Raw genomic sequence first — 24,023 nt, 5'->3', positions numbered from 1 at the left:
AAAATGACACCTGCATTATTTTGACGGGCGATTTTAATTGCCACCTATGCCCTCACAGTAATTCGGGCCTATGTGGTATGGTTAACCAAATTGGTGAACCATGTACACATTTTGAGCATACTCCCTTGGGAAATTTGTTTAATAACCTCAGTTCTGACTGGAACTTGGGTTTTGCCAATGAACTTTGCAGCCCCCCAGTTTCATTTCAAACTACTTTTAATGGGCGTGGCCTCCAGTCTGTTATAGACTATACCCTGGTTTCTACCTTTTATCACTATAATGTCCTGTCGTTTAAGACATTGGACATTGTGATGAGTGACCATTTTCCGATCTGTACAACCTTTGATATTGAGTTGAGTATTAGATCAGGCACCAACGTAGTTGAAAATTTGTACCGCCATGCTTGTTTCTTGGCGAGACAAAATGGTTATACCATAAAATGGAACAAAGTTGACACTACAAATTTTCTCAAGGGGCTAATTGTGAATCAATACCATAACATTAAGATCTGTCTAGAGGAAAATCCTGATCCGGGTATGACTGGCAATGCTTTTAACCAGATTGCATTATATATTGGGGAAAAGCTGACCGGAACACGTCGACCAGGGGCGGGAGAAAAAGCTGAGGGATGGTTTAATTCAGACTGTACCAAAGCATACTCCCATCTAAAACAGATCCTAAAGAAAACTCCAAAAGATCTGTTAGCAGTCAGAGCAGCGAGAGCAGCCTATAAAACTTCCCTGAACAAACGCAAACTGGAGTTGAAGGAGAATGCGTGGGATACTCTAATTAAAGCCAGCTTGTTGAGAGATAATATTGCTTTCTGGAAAGCAGTAAATGCTCCCTTTTTTGTAGATAGAAAGTCTGATAGGGTAGAGTTTGCAATTGAAGGACCAACTTGGGTGGAACATTTTACTGAGCTTTATAAAGAAGATGTTCTACCTATTATAGATTCAAACCTTCAAAATTACCAGCATCTTATTGAGCCTTCTCCTCCCGCTCTATTTCCTTTGAGCGTTTTTTTCTCCGCCTCAGAAATGGAATTAGCATTACTCGAAAGTTCAAGGAACAAAGCTCCTGGTACTGATGGCGTCCCCATAGATATATATAAAGATACAATTTCATTATGGACCCCTCTGCTGACCAATGTGTTAAACAGTTTTAATACTGTGGGATTTCCATCGACTTGGCAGGAAGCCATAGCCGTGCCTATTTTTAAGAAGGGAGATCGAAATGATCCCAAATGTTATAGGCCTATTTCCCTACTTGACTCCCTGATGAAAGTGGCAGGTAGAGTTATTTTAAATAGATTGCACTCCTGGGCTGAAGAAAACAATGTTCTCTCTAAGTTTCAATATGGTTTTAAGTCAGGTTTAGGCACAATTGAACAAGGACTAAATTTAGCTTTAATTATCGGCAAATATATGACCGCAAAAAAGGGCAACCTCATCATGACGTCCATTGATTTAAGTTCAGCCTTTGATTGTCTGAATCACGAGGTATTATGGAACACTATGACAGGCTTGGGTATTGACTCAAACATTCTTAATTTTATTAAGGAATTATACAGGGGGGCTGGGGCAAAAGTACGTTTTGGAAAGAAAGGAGAGTGCTCTAATAAGTTCCCCATAATGAAAGGGGTACGACAGGGTTGCATCCTGGCACCTTTTCTTTTTAATTTATATATAAATGGTGTGGCGAAATTTTTAATTACACAAAAATTAGATTACCCTCAAATTGATGGCACGGCGGTCCCGATTTTACTTTACGCGGATGACGCAGTCATCATGGCTAGAACCCAAATGGGCCTCCAAAAAGCTTTAACTTGTTTTTCATCTTTTATGAGTTCTAGAGGCCTAAAAAGAAATATAGGGAAAACTTTTTCCATGTGCTGCTCTTCGAGGAAAAAACTCCCTTGTAATATTTTTATCGAAAAGTCTAAGATAGAAGTTACAAGTACTTTTTCATACTTGGGGATTGTTTTTAATGAAAAAGGTACCTGGAAAGCAGCGATTAGGAGTAGGAACCTTGCTTTTGCTCGTGCATTAGGTGCAATAAAACAGTTCGCTAATAAGTTGGGGGGCAGGCCTGTCCGTATCTTAATGGATATTTAAAATTCAAAATGTGTCTCAACTGCATTATACGGTTCTGGCATATGGGGCATCGCTGACTGTCAGGAGATTCAAGTAAAAGAAAGTTTTTTCCTGCGTTATTTGTTAGCGGTTCCCAATTCGACTCCCACATTTATCTGCCATAAGGAATTAGACTTGGTTTATATTTCTGATCTAATCAAAGTTAGTCCTTTATTGCTATGGCACAAGATATGGACTACAGAGGAAACTGCTTTTAATAGAACTGTTTTGACTGATTGTTTTAAACTAGAGAAATGCATGGACATTCCCTGGATTGGTTATGTAAAAAAGTTTATGATTAACATGGGGCTTTCCACTTTTTTTGATAACCCTTGTTCTCTAACCTCGATTTCCAGGAAGGCTTTTAAAAAATGTTGTCTTGACTTCCTGGAAAGTAGACGTTGGGGTGAAGAGAATAGTAAGACATCTGTATCTCAACATAATTTACTTTTACAGGCGCCTGGCCTACAGCTATATCTGTCACCTGATTACTCCAGTTACGACAGAATGTTGTTAGCTCGCTTGAGAGTCGGCACCTATTATCGGATGATAACCTTTCCAGATAAAAATGATTGGTCCAAAAATCTAATTAATTGCCCATGTGATGATACCGCAATGCAATCGCAAATACATTGTGTCCTCTTCTGTAAATTTTACATATGGGGAAGAAGGAAATACTTGATCCCTCTTTTAAAGACTTGGGGTTTAAGGCAGTGCAGACCTACTTTTTTAAAACTGCTTTTATTACAAGATGAAATAACTATTAATGCCTTATCCAAGTTTTTAAAATTTGCCATTCGCTGCAGATTGTCGATGAATTAAGTACAGAGTTTGTTTTTATGTTGGTTACCCCTACCATGATGTGCTTGAGCCGTTTTTTTATCTCGATTTCTATTCTAGTTTTTTAATATGTATATATTTGTGTGTTGCTTTTATGATTTTAAAACTGAAATCGAATAAAGCTATCTTGACTGACTGAGTCAATAAACATATTCCATATCTCAAAGACATTGATATGCCCTTTCTAGACCTACTAAAGGGGGCATGACAACCATCACCGACATTATTACAAAAACACACTTGTTGTTCAGGGTGGCTTGCGGTACTCAGAAAGCATTTGACAATTGCAAAATGAAGAAGCAAAGAAGGTGTTTATCTATTTTCTGTAGCTCTCTCCACGTCTACCACTTTTCCCCATCATTTCTCTACTGTTATATGTTCTGTGTGGAAGAACAGCCCCAGCAGAGCAATGGTTTATCTTTTTGGGCTATTTTATTAATGTCTACAAGGGACGACATACCCCCTGTGCATTGCATTCATACACCCTCTTCGCTTTTCCCAAGCACCAGGAGAGCTCTTTGTGAAGAATCCTTTTTGTGATCACAGAACGGGGTGATATTTCACTCTTTTGTATTTTTAGGTAATAGGCTAGCTCACAGTGTCCTATCAGCCCTATGGGAGGGTTATCTGGAATCAACTGCCAAGTGCACTGGTTAGGGGTGGGAGGTATTTTTACTGCAGCCATGCCAGCTTCCAGAGAATATGTTGATGATGAGGTCTAAGCCTGGGGGGAGTTTGCGGAGTTCCACATAGACAAAGAAACTCCGCAAAGCTACATGGAGTTCCGCGAGAGACGTAGTGGGTTACTGTGCGCCGTTCGCACTAGTTCCCGTTGTTTGTCACAGGCTGTAAAAATCAGCACGAACGGCATCTCACACAGTGCAAGAGGGTTCTGCTTCTTGCGCCGCTCAAGTAAAAGTTGTACTCAAGTGGCAGCTTCCGCAACGTGAACGGAAGGTTTCTCAACGTGAGCGATAGCGGCCATCCGTGATTGCCCACCTTGAGAAATCTAGCAGGGAAGTTGTCTAGAATTACATTTTCCTCACTCGCACTCACAAACTTAGTGTTGGCGAGCGCGAGCGAGGAAAAAACTCCATAGAGCGGAGTTTTTCGGAAATCCGCGAGTTCCGCTGAGCAAGAAAAACTCTGCAAATTCCATGAACGGAGCAGAGCTCACCTCCCAGGCTTGATGATGTCCTTAAAACAAGGGTAGTATGGCTTAGTTGGTTTGAGTTGGCTCTAGCAGGTGGCTAGCATGCAAATTGCTAAGCTGTCATGATCTGTCCAGTCAATTAAGAATAGGTTTGTCAGTCAGTGGTCAGAATGGTGGTAAAAAGGACGTCTGACGATATCCAGAAGATCGTGAGGTGATGTTTTCATTATTTCGTGGTGGTTGTCAGCTGGTAGGTTAAAATTCATGTAGATGCTGTAAGAATGGTTAATGGATGTGATGGTGATGATGCCAATGACATTTTTGATGAATGTTACGCTGTTCTCAAAAAGCCATAGATGAGGTTAAAACTGATGATTTGAGAGGACGAGATAGCCTGATGGCAGGTGAGCAGCTCCACGAAACTGAGGTCGACGGATACTCTGAGCTCTCAGGCACAGTCATTCCTTGTGGATAACACTTACACATCTAACAGAATTGTGCATTTTATCAATATGTAGCTTGTGGGAACAAGGATGTTCAGGATATGCGGGCAGGTTGGAGTCCACCGTATCTCTGTGACAAAAGTATATCAATGTTGTCGTTGTCGATCATTTAGCCAGAGTCAACTGCATGGGGGACCATTGCTTGGCATGAGATTCCATACTGTGATGATTCATGTAGTCCTAAAATAAACAGATGCTTATGAAGTAGTTGAGGTTTGAATTTTTTGTCCTGGGGGCATGGAGGTGTGCTTGTGTGTAGGTCTGATCATGGAAACTATGAAGGAACTTGATGGTGAATATACATGTCGAGAGCATAGTAGAGCAAATGATAGTCAGCCCTTTCCGGTCCCTAAGAGGATAAAAAAAATGCCATTTTTTATTTTACAGAGTTTTATATAGCGCAAACTTGACCCAAAGTTATCGGGTATCAGAGCGCTTTACATAGCACCAGTTGTGTTACATGAGGACACATTCATTTTTGGTAGACACGGGGAGATTAAGTAATTTGCCCAGAATCACAGGATGTTCAGCGTCATTGCGGAGACTCAAACCCAGTTCCCCAGATTCGAGGTCGACCGCCCTAGCTGTTAGGCCAACAGGACACTGTGAAAATCCTTTTGGGAAATGGAAGGTGTCAGTAATACAGGAAGATGAGAACAAGCGAGTGGCGCCTCTGCGTAGTTAGTATTGTTGTCTGGTCCTTCTGTCCACTGGGTAACACAATTCTAAGGAAGGTGGGAGGTAGGGATTGATGAGTGGAAGAAGACTGTTTTCACATTGAATAAATGTCTGAAACAAACTCTCACCTTCCTACCATACAACTTGAACATTCTCCTAGTAGTTTTAAAGCAGCTATCAAAACCTCACAATTTGTATAACTACTTCTATGGTTTTAATACCACCAATAACCAGTTCCCCTTTAGACCTTCTGCCACTGGATAAGCTGAGCATAGTGAGAGTCACACTCTCTCCTGTCTTGATTGACCTGTTGAACATCTCTTTATCCTGTGGCTCTGTATCATGAGCTCGGAAACATGCTGTGGTATTTCCTTTACTTAAAAAGCCCAATCTGGAGGTATCTGACTCAGCCAATTATTGCCTTATTTCATTGTTGCCTCTCTATGCTAAGATCCTTGAGAAGCACACCAATGTCCAACTTCCTGCGTTTCGGGAGACTCATAATGTGCTGCACTCTTCCCAATCTGGATTTTGACTGGAGCACAGCAGTGAAACTGAATACTAAATACCTCAGGCAGGAGTTGGACGGAGGAGGAATGACGGCTCGCATTCATTTGGATTTAAGTGCTGCCATTGACAGCGTTTCCTATCTGGTGCTTCTCAAGAGATTATCAGATTTTGTTTTTCTCCTGGTTTCAGCTGTTCTTGGAAGAAAGCATGTTTCAAGTTATTGCAAAATCTGATGAATCCTCTGTGTACAGTTAACCTCTTGGAGTTCCCGAAGGCTCTTCTCTTGGCCTGATGCTTTTTGACAGACATGTCCGCCCTTTGGTGGATATAGTGGAAAATCATGGCTTGTCTCATTACTCCTATGTGGATGATACGCAATCAGATATCACTTCATCCAACTTGGCTTGCTGTCTTAATGAGGTGGCCGGAGGAGTTAGGTTCTTGTCCTATCACTAGGCCGGCAATTAATGATCTAGGATTTTGGTTGGATGACAGATTGACTATGTATCAGCAAATACCAAGGTAGCTGCATGATTCTTTAGTTTACTCAGATGTTTATGAAAGATAATATGCTTCCTACCTTCTGCTTCCCAAAATAACTATTTTACAGGCTCTAATAATTTCCAAAGTGGATTATGGCAATGTTTTATATCTGGGTGAAACTAACTCCTGAATAAAGCGGCTGCAGACTTTTCAGAATGCAGTGGCTCATCTTTTATGTCATAATCCTTGCATCAATAAATCAGGGGAATTGTAGGAGTGCTACTCACCTGTGCGGGTCTCAAGGCGCTGGGGGGAGGCAGCTCCGTTCAGTCAAAGAGCCAGGTCTTGAGTGTCTTCCTGAAGATGTTCAGGGAGGGGGGCATGTCTGATGTTGATTGGAAGCTTGTTTGAGGTCTTGGCTACGACATAGGAGAAGGCTCTTCCACCTGTTCTCGCTCTGCGGATGCACGGGGTTTCGGCGAGGGCGAGGTCGGCGGATCAGAGGTTTCTCTAGGGTACGTGGAAGGGGATTCTCTCATTAAGGCATTGCGGTCCGGTGTTGTGGAGGCATTTGTAGGCGTGGGTGAGTATCTTGAAAGTAACTCTCTTCTCAACGGGAAGCCAGTGGAAGTTACGCAGGTGTTGGATGATGTGTTTGTGTCGAGGGATGCTGAGGACGAGTCTGGCTGTGGTGTTCTGTATGGTCTGGAACTTGTGGAGCAGAGACTTGTTGATCCCGGCCTAGAGGTCATTTACCTAGTCCAGTCTGCTGGTTATGAGTGCGTGGGTGATGGTCTTCCTTAATTCAGGGGGAATCCATTAAAAGGTCTTTCGGAGGAAGCGGAGGGTGTTGAAGCAGCTGGAGGTGACGGTGTTGACCTGTTGGGTCATGGAGAGGGAGGAGTCTAGTATGATGCAGAGGTTATGGGCGTGGACGGTGGGGGTGGGAGGGCTGCCGAGGGGGGTGGGCCACCAGGTGTTGTCCCATGCAGAGGGGGAGGGTCCGAGGACGAGGATCTCTGTCTTCTCTGAGTTGAGCTTCAGGCACCTGCTGCTCATCCAGGATGCGACGTCCTTCATTCATTCCTGGAAGTTGAGTCTGGTGGTGACGGGTCCTTGGTGAGGGAGAGGATGAGTTGGGTGTTGTCTGCGTAGGATACTATGCTGAGTTAGTGCTGTCTGGATGGCGGTGAGGGGCCATGTAGATGTTGAATAGCATGGGGCTGAGCGACGATCCTTGGGGTACTCCACAGTTGATTTCCGTGGGTTCAGAGAGGAAGGGTGGCAGTCTGATTTTTTGGGTTCTGCCAGTTAGGAAGTAGCGGATCCAGTCGAGGTCGAACGCTGCAGAGAGGTCGAGAAGGATCAGGGCCGCAGTGTGTCCTTGGACGAGGAGGGTGCGGATGTCATCTGTGGCGGTGAGTAGAGCAGTCTCGGTGCTGTATTTGCTGCAGAATCCGTATTGGGAGGGGTTGAGGATGGAGTTATCTTCGATGAATCATGTTAGCTGGGCATTGACCATCTTCTCAGTGACTTTGGCTGGAAAGGGGAGGAGGGACATGGGTTATTAGTTCTTGAGGTCTGTGAGGTCTGCTGAGGTCCTCTTGAGCAGGGGTCTGACTTCTGCATGTTTCCAGTCGTAGAGAAAGGTGCAGGTCTTGAAGGTGGTGTTGATGGTGCGTCGGAGTTCTGGAGCGTTGGAGGCTCTGTGGTAGATGTACGGCGGGCAGGCGTCCGTGGGGGCCGCTGAGTGGATGCTTTTCATGGTCGAAGTGGTGCCTTCAGTATTGACTGGGGTCCAGGAGGAGATGGAAGGGTGGCTGGCGCTGCTGGAGAGGGAGGTGGTTTCAGAGTCAGGTGTCTGGTCGTTGAAGTGGTCGCAGAGGCCCTTGATTTTCAGATGGAAGTAGGATCCAAGCTTGTTGCAGAGGTCCTGGGAGTGGGTGATGTCTGTGGTTTCACTGGGGGGCTTGTTGAATTCCTGGATGACGCTGAAAACTTCGTTTGAGTTGCTGGAGATGGCGAGGATCTTGTTTTGGATGAAGATCCTTTTGGTGGATCTGATGAGTTGGAGGTATTCCGTCATGGCGTTCTTGTAGATGGTGCAATCTTCTGGCGTTTTTCTGTTATTCCATTTCCTTTCGAGACGTCTGCAGGTGCGTCTGGATTCTTGGAGTTCAGTGGTGAACCAGGTGGCTTTCCTGGGGCATTGTCTGTCAGAGTTGTGTAGGGGTGTGAGCTTGTCTGCGCAGTTGCAGATCTATCTGTGGAGATCTTTGGCTGCGAGGTTGGCATCGGTTGAGGTGGTGGGGGCGTCGCAGTTGAGGGTGGAGTTGAGCTGCTCCTCAGTGATTTTGCTCCAGTTCTTTCGTGGAGGGTGTGGTGCAGGTTTGGGGGTGGTGGGTTTGTCGGCGTTGAAGTGTACGCAGTGGTTGTGCATCAAGGGGGGTTGCGTGGTGTGGTTGAAGTGGATGCTGTTGCTTCCTGCAAAGCTGGGGTCGAGGGCATGTCCTGCCTTGTGGATGGGGGTGGTGACGAGCTGTTTCAGTCCGATGTTGGCAAGGTTGTCCAGGAGGGTGGTGGAGTTGGGGTCACTGGGGTTGTCGAGGCGGAAGTTCAGGTCTCCGATGAGTATGTAGTCCATGGAGGCGATGGCATGGGGTGCAATGAGGATGGTGATGGTCGTGGCGAACGAGGCGCGGGGTCCGGGGGGTCTGTAAGCGAGGGTGCCGCGAAGTGTGGTTCTAGGGCTGGTCTGGAACTGGAAGTGAAGGTGTTCGGTAGTGAAGAGGGAGTCATTCATGGTGGAGGTGGAGAGTCGGAGGTAGCACTTGTATGGGATGGCGAGTCCTCCTCCTGGGCGGTTGGGACGGTCTATCCTCGGGAACGTGTACCCGTCGAGGATGGCGGTGGCAATGTCGGAGCGGAGGAGGCGTTGGTCCAGGTTTCAGTAAAGAAGGCGACGTCTGGAGAGAGGGTGGCAAGGAAGTCCCAGATCTCAACAGCGTGTCTGTGCAGGGAGCGCACATTGAGGAGGATGCCCCTCAGGGGTTTTCAGCAGTGTTGGCGTTTGGTGGTGGTGGCCGTAGGCGTGCTAATGGTTTATGCTCTAATTTCCCAACATCTTCAACTCCTGCCGTGCTTCTGATAGAAAAAGTATACGGCATTGTGCCTCATATGCCCCTAAGAGACAGCTTTGATCTAGTAATTGCAATCTGGCCACTATTCCATTATTCCAAAAGTAAGATTGACAAGACAGGAAGGGCAGTCTCTTACCTTTTTGGGTCCGAAGCTATAGAATTCCCCACTACTTAATCTCCGCCTATTCAACTCCTTTGCGCTGTTCAGGAAGATGCTTAAGACCTGGCTCTTCTTGCTTTTGCTTTCACTCTGTTCTTTTTTACTTTAGCGCTGCGAAACCCTATTGGGGTAGCCATTGTGCTGTATAAATCTGAATAGAAAAGAATAACACAGTTAGCGATACTCTAACATAGAGAGTGCTATATAAACGCCTTAAAACTCAACTCAGCTCATGGCAGGAGCAAGGAAGTGGTCCTTGAATGCACTGGGCAGTGCAGTTCAGTCATGGTATAAACAGGATATTGGAGAAGGTGGTGGAAAAGTTGAAACAACTAAGCAACTGAGTGGCTTGGTTCCGTGTGTACAATTAATAAAGTCTAGCAGTTGGCAGGATATTGGAAGAAGGTGGCACTCATTGGCTGCACTGAGAATTATAATCTCATCTTATCTGTGCAGGTTAATGTATTGCTAAGGGTGCGCCAAGACAAGAGTAAGTGGGTAGTCCTTGGTACGTTTGATAACATAGTCCTGTTTTTCTTCTATCTTTCGTATCTTTCTCTTCTTCCTTCTTTCTCCTCTTTCTGCTTTTCTTGCTCCGGCTCTGTGTCAAAGTCCTATATAACAAATACGTCCCCATCTTCACAAATGGGTGCAGGTGTACTCCACCTGCAACTATTGACACAATTTAAGCACTCATCCTTTTCCAGTGTGCATTTACTTACTTACTGCATATTATGCAGACTAATGTGTGCTGCCTAATAAAGTTATAATGCTGGCGGGACAAGAATTCGGCAGTGTTGTGTCCCCCGAATATCGAGGTAGGAATCTCAGTGACATCAAGTATCGTTAAAACAATCTCAAAGGACAAAATATCAAAAGATATGCAAGTAGAGATTTTCTAAACCTTACTCCACAAATTTTTATCTTGATGATGTATGTATTGACAATGAAAACATGAGCTCGCAGTACAATAAATGCAGCAATGAGAGACCAATCTCGACAATCATGGGAAGACAATATTGGAATCAATGATATGGAAACATTGTCATACCAGTTTACCAACAATGCATCGAACAGTCTCAGAACTTTAGAATGGGCCAGATCCCCCCACCCACCTTTCAATATTTTGACCCTCGATATTCTGTCCACGATATTAGTCTCACAACACAATGTAGAGAGGGGGACCAGGAGCTAATTAGAAAAGGAAGGTCCAGTGTCTCCCAAAGAATCACGTAGTAATCACTAGGGGGTAACTGTCCCTAACAGAGAGAGACAAAAAGCAGCCTATTCAGGTCCGTAATGTGAAATAAGAAAATAAAACTAGGAATCAGAGAAGACAACACTCTATACCGGCGAACCAGACAGCGGCGGGCAGGTAATAGGCTGCAACTAAGGAGAAGTTAAGTTAAGTCTCCACTACCGCACGGTTAAGCCGAGGATGCCAATCTGTACAAATTAAGGGGTTGGAATCAGGAACACAAATCAGACGTTCAAATAGGCGCATAGACGCCCACACACCTAACTCTAGGTACCATAGGAATATAGAGTGTCGTCTTCTCTGAGTCCTAGTTTTATTTTCTTATTTCACATTACGGTCCTGAAGAAGCGCAACGGGATCCAGTCGGGACCAAATCTTACTGCGAAACATTTCGAACTGAATCTCACCTTCACCGATAGTCACACTCACAGATAAGAGAGCCGCACGACAATACTCTCTCCTCTACTATATTTGTTGGAAAGAGGTTCTCCTTATCCCTCGTTTTTAATCTTACCACCCGGACCCCTGAATAAAATTCTGTTTCTGGGTACCGTGGGGGTAATTTTATTTCACACACACAGCTTTTAGACCCACACAGCTTTTAGACCCACACACCCACAGGCACAACTGCAGCATCTCTCAGAAAAGATCTCCGACAAAGAGCCCTCTCGTGGGACCCGTGGGGAACAGCAGCCCCACTCCCACGAGGAGCACACGCCCGATGATGAAGCATGACACCCGCATGGGTGTGTGAGGGCACTTTTTCTGATAGGAAAAATTCCCCCACCTTCATCGATATCCAACCGTTTTTATAAACAAGACCACACTCTTGAATCTTTATTTCAGCAACCAGAATAGGCTGCATTTTGTCTCTCTCCATTAGGAACAGTTACCCCCCCAGTGATTACTACACGATATTAGTGTATCATGATCTTCCTACTCTCGATATTTCATTGTACAATCGGAACAAGTCAATGATTCTTGGGTGCATATTAAACAATAGTTCATTACAAAAGTTTTGTTACACATTGCTACTGAATATTTTATCTGTATCATTATACGAATAAATAAGTCGGATGTTCCAAGCAGATGGTGTGTTTTCATTTAATGTGATATCCCTTAAATGCATGCATCTACTTACATTTCTGCCACATTATATTGAAAACCTTCCTCATACCAGATTAAAAAGTATGATTTTTCAGGCATGAACATGTGGTCTGCGGGGTGAATGTATTGCCTGGAACTCCACAAGTGTTCCTGTTTTTATTAGTATGCTTCCTACCACCGGGAGATATAGCTTCACCTTTACTGTGATGGCAAATGGTGATAAAGACAGTGTTGGAATGGGGCACAGTTGTGGTCATACTCCAAGAGGAGGGAAAGGGAGTAAAAGAGTCCATCCTAAGGGCAGCAGCCATTAAAAAAGAAATGTGTTTCTAGTGTGAACCATCTTCTTGTTCCCTCACCACAGCTCAGAGTCACTTGCAGGGTGTAAAAGACTTCAGGAGAATTGGAGGGAACTGCTTTCCTTGAGTGCACAGGCCTCTGTCTGCCTGCTTGTTTGAGGGAGTTCTATAAAGGGCTGTCCTTTATTGTTTTCGCTGGTGGCGGCTACAGTACAGTAAATTACATGGATACCCTGAAAGCTTGTAAGGAAAGAGAGGGTGGCAGTGAGACCTGCAGGGAAAAGTTGTGTGAGCGACCCCATATATGGAAAAGAATTTGCATCCCATGACATAATCAGTTTCAAAGAAGATCTCTTTTATTTTCTCGAGAAGCAGCTAATCAATGTTTGATCTTTTTCTGAGATTGAAGTGTATTCTGCAAGAACATAGTTGTTCTTTTAGTGTTTTATATGAGCCTTTTGTGGTGTGTACTTCTGGCCCCTAATGGTGATTACTACATGTATACTTCGATCAGTATCTATGTTCAAGTAAGTTTTCTACACTATTCTGTTATTTATGATACACCAATAAAAAGATCTGAACCACATAAATAAACTTTTTCAGAAGGAAAAACACAGCTCGAAGTTCATTCCACTTTCATTCTGTAACTGGTGACAGTTGTCATGATAGAACAGCATAATGCCCTGCTCAACGTGCAAAGGCATAATGCTTAACTAGGAAGAAAAGTACAACAATTAGTTAACTACTAAGGCTGGGCAGAATTTCAGAATTGGCATAATATCCCCAAAATGAAATGACCCTAAATCTTGGGAATATTACAAGGAACTAAGTGAGGTTTACCAGTATTTCACATGGCTTTTCTAGGCCAGTACATACATGCAAACTGTCTGTTTCCGTTGAGATTTGAATGCCCATCATGTTTGTGATAATTTTTCGTTTTGGATCAGGTTGCTTGTATGATTGCAAGGTATCCGGCCTAAACTCTAGAAATATACCCTCGTCATGAAGTAATGAGTAGTTTCAATCTCCAAGAGCAAATGCAAATTAATTTATTCCTCCCAAATTGTGCCAGCGAAAGCTCAAATTTGCAGTTTATTTATTGAACATAGAGCAGGCCACTGTGAGTTCTGAAATCATTCAGTTGTCGCGGCCAGCATTACTCATGCTGGGGGTGTCACGGGGGGGGTGGCTAAATTGAAAGAAACTTACCTTCCCGGGTCATGTGCCGTCGCAGCTTTTGGCCGAGTCCCGCGGTAATGGCCCCTCCCCTAAGCCAATCACAATGCTGCTATGGCAGAGTTGTGATTGGTGGGGACGGCGCCCAACCGGGCGCCTATGGTGAGGCCATTTTCTCTATGAGGGCTGCATGCAGCCTACATAGTGAAAAGGGAGAGTGCGCATGACTGGTTTGGGCGGCCCCAGATGGCCAACCAAACAGTCAGGGCCCACAGCACTGGGCTAGCCACTCCTCCCCTGCTTGCCAGCAGACCCGCCCACTCGCCCGCCTCCAACCAAACACTTCTGCTTTCTCGCAGCGTGGAAGCAGAAACATAAAATGGTAGTTTTACCATTTTATGTTTCTGCTTCTCGCACTGCAAGAAAGCAGTGGGGTGATGCTCCTTCGCCCTAATGGAGGAGCCGCCCGTGGTCTGAAAGACAAGCAAATTAAGCCACTTACTACTAGGTCTAAGATTGAACTGAATATGTGTCTTTCAATGCAACAATGCATTGTGAAGATACATAAAAGCAGGCAAAATGGTTGTTGCCTAACTTGTGATAACAAGTGAATTCAAACCGAAACCACAATATGAAAGATAAGGTTAGTTACACTGACTCATCCGCTGTTACTTCAAACTGCATGTTAAAGAGGTGTATATAAGTTTGGGTCATAAAGAATGTTGCAAAGAAAACGGATATGACCCTCGTCAGTAACAGAACACACACATCTCTGGAGACTGAAGACTGAGATGTGGTTTTATGAGACGATCAACAGGAATTGCTTTTTTAAGGTTTCCTCTGCAAAACACAATGGCAGTTTGTTCTGCTTTTTCAAGCTACTCATTCACTTAGAAATTCAAAAATATAGAAACTGATGAAGTGGCATAGCTGTAATCACAATCAAATATCATGAGTAATTATACATGCTGAGCCTGATTTACAAAGTTGATTCTATGTATAGTTGTGTCTTAATTTTGTTCTAGATGTGAATTGCATCTGAATATTAAGGCCTGAATCAACACAGTCAACTTAAGACAATCTTATGTATACTCACTTTGGCATTTCTATTTGACATCCATGTGCCTTACTTAATGTTTTGGGGTTTTTCATACTGACAAGCTTTAGCTGTCTGGCGAGAGTTCATGTCACACATAGCATGCACACACAACACAGGCATACATACATATTTACAAAGCGGCTTTAGGACATGCCTCTATCAGCCATTGTCTACTGGGGTCAGCTGGCTTAAGGTAGTGGCTCACATGGTTCTCCATCAGCCTTGAAATCAACCCATGGGTTGTCGTTGAATTGAACAGCTTAAAATAGTTGTCCACAAACATGGTGCCTTTCATTGTTAGTTGTTGCAGGGTCCAGCCTCACAGGCCCACCGCAGCACTGGATACAGCTCTGAGCAATGAGTCATTTTATACATTGATATTTTGATCTCTAACTGCTGCACCCTACCATTTCAGTGAACAGCAGCATCGATCATCTACCAATATCCCTGGCCTTAATATTGCAAGTGGGGGCCGCTAAGGCGGAGGAGCGTCGACTCACTAAGTGTAATAAAAAAAAGAAAATAATAATAACTCAATGTTATTAACGTTGCATTATTATCATTTTCTTCTGTAAGGAGCGAGCCAGGTTGGGGCTGGGCTTGTCACAGGGAGAGGGAGGAGGAGTGGTTCCCGCTGTACCAAGTGTGCATGACGATTTGGCTGGCTGTCTTGGAGTGGACAAACCATCATGCACACCAGGCATGTTCTCCACCAGCTGTATTGTACAGCCTGGGTGGAGAACATGCACAGCCTCCCAGTCCCCGTCTGAGCGCCAAATCACTGCTCTCAGACCAATCACGTTGCTGCTGTCATGGTGACAGCAGTGTCGTAATTGGATTAGGGGAGCCTGGGTGCTGCCGGGAGCCACGAGAACAGCGAGGACGGAGAAGAGGCTGCGGCTAGTGACCAGTTACAACAAGGTAAGTCTTTTTTTTTCTAACCCCTGCCAGCATTCTCTACCAGCCGCCACTGTATAGGCCTCCAACAATATCAGTAAACAGGCCACTTATTCTAGTATCTCTAACCAATACTTCGCATCTGTCACTCTCTAACATCTCCAATCCGTAGGCCACCCCCATGTAACTAGAGATGTTGCTGGACAGAGGACAATTAATATCTCCAATGGCTGCATCGTAGGGGAAGGTGTTTGCTTGTCCCTTCAGCAATATTGTATTATAGAAAAAAGTCTGAGCAGAGTTCCTTGAATTGGTCAATCTTGTTATGAGCTGTGAATGGATTGGAAATTCTGTCACCCTTCAGTTTAAGGAGTGGAGGAATGGAGAAGTGGGAAGATCACAAAGTATAAAAAAAAATTGTGAATGAGAATCAAAAAATCAGTTATTCATTAGTGTAAATACATTTTGGAACCCATCTTTATCAGTTTAACGTTTGTCAAATGGGGACAGGGATTTAATGTATCTAAGTAACATATTGATGGAGAGATTTCTGCAGACTTTAAGTAGCACGTCCATTGTGCAGAAGATTTAATGTCATCTTCACACTGCCAAAAAGCAACTTGAAAGCAATAAAGAAAGATTGATGGTGCATTTCTAGAAATAAAGTGTTATAAACTGTAGCTTCCTACATCAATTTCTTTGGAACATATTTTGTCTCCCTACACATCACTATGAAGTGGATGAAAGGTGATTTGCAGTTCTTTATTTGCCTCTTTTACTTATACCTACCTTAATTCTCTCTCTATCTAATCCGTAAGTACTTCTTCCATTCTGTCACGTTTTTAGCTACTCTCCTCCTATCCTTCACTTTCTCATTCATCCCTTTCCTCCCGATCTCTGAATGGAAGACCATGCAGGAATTACTAAAAAAAACAGCTGGGTCCTCAACAACAGAAGATTCATAGGCAGGGGTTACACAAAAAGAAATGGTACACCCTTTGCCTTGAGGCAACAGAGACAGCAAATCAACAGAGCAACCAGAATTCTTGGTCTCAGTATATAGTAGGCGCCTGCTCCAAAACTTTCCATGAAATAAGAAAAGCATACAGAAAGGCAGAATGGGGAGCCAAGCAAGCCCATATGACCAGGAGTGAATCAGAAATGTGGAGGCCTGCATGACACAAAACAGCAAACCGCAATGGTCCATTATTAACCAACTCGACCAAGGGCCCACAGGAGCACTAGCAAATACGGTGCCTGAAGTAAAGCAGATAAAGCACATCTCCAAATTACATCAGAACCCAAACAGAGATGAATTAGCATCAAGTTCATCCAGTGGTGCACCCCACCTAATCTTCACAGAGCGAAAGATCGAAGCAAGAATACAGGCCTGCAGAAGAAGCAGGGCTCCAGGCCCAAACAACCTTCTCGCAGCACTATTCAAAAGCGATCAAGTGTTTTGGAGTAGATTCCTATGCACAGTATACATCACCTCCCTAAAGGAAAACAGAGTTCCAGACTTATGGAAGCGGTCAATAATACATCCCATCTATAAGAAATGCCCATATGGGAACCCTAACAGCTATCGCATGATCACATTACTCTATATTGATGCAAGGATGTTTGCAGACCTACTACTCCAGCAAGATCAAACTTAATACCTCTAAACCAAAGAGGGCCCGACCAGCATCAAGCACCATCGCCAATTTGACAGCCCTGGCCATGTTAACAGAAAAATATACAAGGAAACATTTATCCTTACACACCTGCTTTCTAGACCTCACCAAAGTATTCGAATTATTAAATATAAGTCGCCTTTGTCGAAAACTAGTGGAATGGAATATTCCTCCAAATCTGCTAAAAGACACCTCTGCCAAGTATTACGCATCGGGCGTTAGACTAACGCATTTCAGTGTGGTGGTCCGCATCACCGCACTGAAATGCTAAGTCACGCATAATAGCATCTCTGCTGTCAAGGTGGAGCCGCAGCGCTAGTAATCATTGGCATAATGAGCTCAAAATAGAGCTGAAATTGCAGCTCACCGTGCCCTGCTCCCTGAGTGACGAGCTGGCTCCCAGACTGCAATTCTAGCTGCTGGCGCTACAAATAAACAATGTAAATCTTCTAGTATTCACCCGACACTGCCGGCTGCTGGCTTTTTGATACATTAATGATCATGACTGACATGAGAGTAAGTGGGTCTGTGCGACTCAGGTCAGTTTGAATTTTTTGATCCACACTTGACGGGGCTTCCTGCTGCCTCCCGCTGTGGTGCCTGGCAGGGGCTGCCGTTTATGGTGTTTAGGCGGGCTCCAGGGTAAATATCAGCGCTGCTTGCACTGCGTTGTGCCGCGGTACCATTGACCCTGCCGCGAACAGAACGACCCACCTTCCCAATCCACGCCCTGTGCAGCCAGGCCTCCTGAGCCTCGGACTTATGCTGACAGGAGTTTGCCTCGGCCGGGAGTCGTTGCGGCTCTAACGACGAGGCGGCCTGCTATTGCCGCTCATTAAGTAAAGTGAGTGCCTGCTTGTTGACATTGGATATCTTGTTTTTATTTGTTCGCTAGCCGGAAGGCACAGCCTCAGTGGACTTGTGGTTCTAGTTGGTGCAACAAATGACAGTCAGCGCGGCTGCACATACATCATCAGAGAGGCAGCACAAAGTCTGTGACAGCCTTCTGGTGTGTTCGCTGGTGCTGCTGTCTGCGAGTGCAGGGCTGGGCCGATGAACTCATTTCCAGGCAGGGAATAAAGACACTGATGCGCAAGAGGAAGGTCTGCACAACCCCACTGCCAAATGGCGTGGCTTTCCATAGCTGTATTTCTTGTGCAGGCTTGTAGCATTCACCACACAAAAGCACAACACGAAAAAAAACACAACTGCAAATAAAATAGTTCCTGAGCTACAGTTATTTCTTACTGCTGTAGCTGAAATAGGTGTAATTTTTGATCTTTAGGTTTCCCTAGTCTTCAGAGCGTGATTTTGCACGCAAGAGTGTGTCACTCATAGTTGTTAAAATGTCACTCATATTCTCTCAGAAATTATGAAACTGTCACACATAGCAATCTGAAACCTTGGCAGCTATGAAAAGGAATACAGCTTCTTTATTCAGACAACTGGGCCAAGGTCACACTCGGGTGTAATAAGGGTCTAACAACCAGAATCCCAACAACTAACTAATGCATTACTATATGCAGAGGGCATCGTCTTACTGAATCTCACAGGCACAGGCTTGCAAAATTTGTTAACGTCTTTACATGAATACTGCTTGACAAACAAGTTGACCATAACCTTGAGTAAACAAAGGTAGTCATTTTGACAAAAGGATAATCAAGAAAAAGACATGGCATTGTGGGGGAAGCCACATGTGCAGAAGTTTTAGTTATAAGTACCTAGGTGTATGGTTGCAAGATCGTTGGTCCCACCGACTGCACCTAAACACAGTAAAAGTGAGGGTAGCATTATAAATTGCAGCACTCCAGTTCCTGGCAACTACATTGCAAAGTCCAACATGGCAGCTACTACTCACAGCGATAATGGCAACGTTCTTAACAATGCTGTAATATGGCCTGGAAAACTTTACTGGAACATTTGCAAGTTTTTTTTTTAACATTGCACAGGGTAAAGTTTTCTGCCTTATCTCCCACCTGCCGTAAAGCGCCTCGCTGGTGCAAATCACACTGGAATTTGGCCCTCAGGGCCAAAAACTGGTACAAGAAGGCTCTCTTAAAAATGCATCGCTTCTGAGGCAGACATAACCAAACACATCAGGAGCATTGTTATTGTAAGAAATGCATCAAACAGGTCTCCGAACTTAAATTCCTGGTTGGGGAAAATAGCAGCCTCAAAAAATCATCTAAAGGCTGAACAACTCTGGCAAACCAGTTTACCTCACCAGTCTTTGAAAACAGCATTAAACAAACCTTTAATGCAACTCTCCTGGCGAGAAGATAAAGTAAAATTCAGATTGTGCAATCATGCGTGGATGACCATCAACACATACAAGGCACTGATCGCGCAAACCTACATGAACGCCACCTAAAGAAAGTATATAAAAGTAAAAGTGCTCCAAGCCAGATTCGTGTTCCTACCTGTCGGAGCCCAAGGGGGTTGAAATACCGCTCAGCTTTGGACTCTTTGTTCACAGCTCTTGCTGTGAATGTTCTACAGTCAACAGCTGTGCACAGGGCAGCGGCTGTTTGATGTTGAACATATACAGCAAGAGCTGTGAAAGGGGCTGTAGGAAGCCCCCTCCCTGGCTTGGCTGAACTGCTGTTTGTAGTTCAGCCCAGCCAAAGAGACCCAGGAGCTGAGGAGCATTCACTCCTCCCTCCTTCTGAAGCCTTAGTAACACTGATCTACATGGGGAAGTCTGTGAATGTCTTCACGCACGTCCTCTGCTTTCGCCTTTCTCTGTTTAAATAATATATTTTCGAGAGGTAGGGGAAAGAGAAGGCCAGAGGCTGTGTATATTTAGACACTGAAATGTTGAGAGCAGCGGGTTTATATCACTTCATATAGCGCGCTGCTACTCCATTGTTTTCAATGGAGATCTCAACATTCCAATGTTCTAATTAGTTTTAGAAAATAAGAGGCCATCTAGTTTTGCATTGGTTTAAGCACAGAAGGAATAAAATTATTTGGTATGGGGGATGACATGGAATTTTTAGGCTCCACCACTTTGAAAATAATGTGCACTTCATCAGTTTAGATGCAAACATTTACCTCCATGGAGAGAGGAGAGCAAACAAATGGCAGCCTGTATATATCAAATAAAAGTGGCGGCAATACTGAGTCCTGTGGGAGAGCATATTTATTCTGATTTGTGTGGGTGAAGGATGATGGTCTGGGTCTACATACATAAAAATATTTCTATCCATGTCTAGGCTAAATTGTCCGAGCCAATTTATTTGCGGCTACTAAGGAAAAGTGCATTCTTGATGTGTGGAAGGTGGGAGACAGATCAAGAGGAACAGGGACTCTGACACCACTGCCATGAGCCCGTCTGCAAAGATCATCCAAAACAGATAATACCACTGGCTTATGCTATTTCCTACACTAAAGCAATCTTGAAGCATACAGAGGATGTTGCTGGATTCCACAAATGCAGACAGCTGTTTAAAGACTAGTTTCAATAAGATTTTCTGCACTAGGGTAGTAGGAAGATGGGACAGAAATTGTTAGGGTCATCTGGGGTATAGTATTGGTACACATTATGTGGTGCAATACTTGCTGGTAAAAAACACAAACTGCACATCTAAGAGCATTTTACACATGTACAGGATCTTATACAAAAATGTTAGGTCCTGTAGTACTATAGACCTTGTTATATCTCCGAATGTGTTTAGGGGGGTTTATATGGAGTAAATGTTGATTTCAATGAACAAAGCAATGGAGAGTGAAAATTTGCCATGACATTCATTGGGAAATGACCCTCTCTGAAGGGTCACCCTAAACGTTTTGCCTTCCTCCTCCTATTTTTCTGACTTTCTTCTTGTTGGCTTTAGGACTCTGAGCACCTTGCCACTGCTGACCAGTGCTAAAGTGCATCTCCTTATTCCCTAACCATGGTAACATTGATGTATACACAATTGACATATTTAGTTTACTTACAAGTCCCTTATACAGTGGTATACAATATACCCAGGGCCAGTCAATTAAATGCTACTGGAAGCCTGCAGCACCGATTGTGCCACCCACAGAAGTAGCCTTTCAAACCAGTCTCAGGCCTGCCATTGCAGGGCCTTTGTGTACAGTTTAGTGCTACTTTGACTTGGCATTTAAAACCCCTTTCCAAGCTTGAAACTCCCCTTTTATTACACACAGGTCACCCCTAAGGTAGGCCCTAAGTAGTCCACAGAGCAGGGAGCTGTGCAAGTAAAAGGCATGACATGTTCTTTTACGTTATCCATGTCCTGGTAGTGACAAGCACCCAAATTTGTTTTTACTACTGTGAGGCCTACTCCTTTCATTTCCAGGTTAACTTTGGAAATTCCTTAATACACTTTAAAGCAGTAATTCCTAATTAGAAAGGTGTAGCTGTATCATGTTTTATATAATTGGAATGGTAATGATACATCCTCTTTACTAGTAAAGCTGGATTTAACATTACTACTTTAGAAATGCTACTTTTACTACAGTCCGAACCAGATTTTTGAGGTATTTTCTCGGAACCCCCTATTTTTGCATACAGGAGATCCTGCAATCTGAGAGAACTCTCATCAAAGCTGAATTTCTGATGAAAAAATGACACATAAGGGCATGCGTAAATGTTACTACTGCTCCCATTGTAATAATGTTTTAGTTGGTGACTGTATATCTCACCCATGGTCAGGAAAAAGCATCAAGTTACATTTCACTGCAAATTGTAATAGCAATTTTGTCACTTACATGATTAGATGCCCATGTGGAATGTATTATGTAGGAAAGTCCGAGAGGTCTTTACGAACACGCATCATGGAACACAAGAGTCGCATTACAACTAAAACTACTACTTCTCCTCTTGCAGCTCACTGGCATGATTATACCCTACCATACGATAGCTCAACTACTCATTTCCATTCTCAAAGTATTAAGGGTTCAAGCAGACAGGGAAATGTCCAAATTTTTGTCTGAGCGTGAAATGTATTGGATACGCTTTTTGGAAACCCTTAAGCCAAAAGGTTTAAATGACAAGCTTGAATTTTCCTGTTCCTTATTACGTTGTTTCTGGTCACACTATTTTTTCAACATGCCACCTTTTCTTGCCTATTACCATTTTTGCATTTCTTGGGTGTACAAAAATACTGTTGTTTTTAGCTCGTTATTTACTACTTATTCACTACACGTTTGTGTCATACTGTTCCTAATTTCATTCAGCATATGTTTTTGGACTGGGGCTTCTAAAAGTTTATGGTAGCCTTGCATATTGTATTGCATTTCTTTGTATTTTACTGTATTTGTTTATACTGTCAAATGATATGGATGGTTTGCATTCCACAGATGTACATTCATTATTAGTGACATGATTAATGTTCTTGACACTGTCATCTTTCCTTCTTTGTTATTTTTCATTCTTGACCATTCATGATTCTTTGTGTTAGCACACCTACGACACTGGTTGGTCGGGTTTGCATTTGTCATAACATTGCGATTTTCAATCACCACAACAATTACTTAGCGTCATGCCTTTACTTTTGTGCTTGTGGATTAAGTCTGGTATGCGTCATTTCGCATTTTCAGCATGATCACTTTTCATTTTTGCATGATGGAAACCTTTAAACTCATTGCTCACATTGGCATTGGGAGCACAATATTTGTTTTTTTCCTTCTTCTATTTCCATTCTGGCTCTCTTTTAAAATCACGCGGGCTACCCTGCTCCTTTAATTAGGACCGGACGGCCTCAGGCTGGTATTAAATCTCTAGTGAGCACACTTACGCACGCACGTAAGGTCCAGTCATGGCATTTTTACACTTGGGATGGCCGTAGGAACCCTGTCTCTTCACTACATGTTTACACTGCCGATGACACTACCTGACTTCAGATCTTGTAGAGACACGGGACTTCAATGCTTAACGTTTTTTTAATTTAGGCCCTCAGCGAACTTGTAAATTAATTGGTTTTTCTGTCAATTCAGAGGCGGGGTATTGTCTGCCATCATTGGTTGGCCCCACGGCATGTTCGGCCCACCTCTTGTAAAAAAAGTGTTTAATGTTTATAACTACGGTTTACGCCAGTGAGTTACTTTTTTTAACACAATTGGTGATGCATTTGGAATCAGGCAGGCTTCATGCACATTTACATTTTGCTCATTTAATTTACAGCACTATCCTTTGAGTTAGTGTCCGGTTTACATGAATCTTTGTCGTGTTTTGTCGCAGGCTTCAGGTAACAAATTTTTCAGGTATCAACTACTGGGGCATGAGTGGGTTGCCCTCTATTTTTCATTTGGAATTGCATGTCACTTTTTGAGCACGCGCTTTCACTTAGGAACATTTGCGGCACTGGTTCGCATGGTCACTCTTTCATTAACTTGCACCATCCATTTAGTTGCTAAATTTGCTGTGCGCTCAGCACCTGATAATGGGCACATAAACACTTGGACTCCTATTGGTTTGATGGTCTATTACTTTCCTCTTTTTGTTCGTTTCTCTTTTTTTTTTTGAGGTATATCATTATGTAACATTCTTTTTCGAGCTAGAGCTGCAATGTGTGTTTGACGCACTTATTATGATGACTTATTATGTTGACTTCCTCACTGTACCTCTCGGATATGTATCTGATTTTGTTATTTGACTGTGATTACCTATGGAGAATTAACTCCTTTAGTTACTTTTTTTGTAGATTCCCCTGGCAAAGGGCAGCCTTTATGCCCAAAATGCATTGGGATTTAAGTGTTACTCGTGGGATTCATGTGTTTGCTGCTCTACGCATTTGAAAGAAATATCCCTTGGTATGGAAATCTGAAATAATTTCTGTTAGCATAAGCTGAAGCCATCTTGGTTGTGGCATCCATTTTGTTGGCTTTGTAATTCTCCCATCCTCTGCTGCTCGTCTTTTTCCCTGCCTGTGCTGTCTATTTTAGTTGACTTTCTGACTCAGT

General features: G+C 43.5%; 1 protein-coding gene across 8 annotated transcripts in view; it reads right to left on the bottom strand.

Moving 5' to 3' along the window:
- Positions 1-24,023, bottom strand: part of CIITA (class II major histocompatibility complex transactivator) — a 473,615-nt gene that overhangs the window by 311,123 nt on the left and 138,469 nt on the right. For 4 of the 8 annotated variants that reach the window (XM_085632115.1, XM_085632118.1, XM_085632114.1 and 1 more), the window contains one exon: positions 9,576-9,750. The exons of the other annotated variants lie outside the window; for them this stretch is intronic. The gene's annotated coding sequence lies outside the window, so the exon portion shown is untranslated. The remainder of the gene's footprint in view (positions 1-9,575; positions 9,751-24,023) is intronic. 8 annotated transcript variants of the gene reach the window in all.

This window comes from Triturus cristatus, chromosome 10, assembly GCF_964204655.1.
Source record: "Triturus cristatus chromosome 10, aTriCri1.1, whole genome shotgun sequence".
Taxonomy (NCBI): Eukaryota; Metazoa; Chordata; class Amphibia; order Caudata; family Salamandridae; genus Triturus; species Triturus cristatus.
This window is presented reverse-complemented; position numbering and strand designations above follow the sequence as displayed.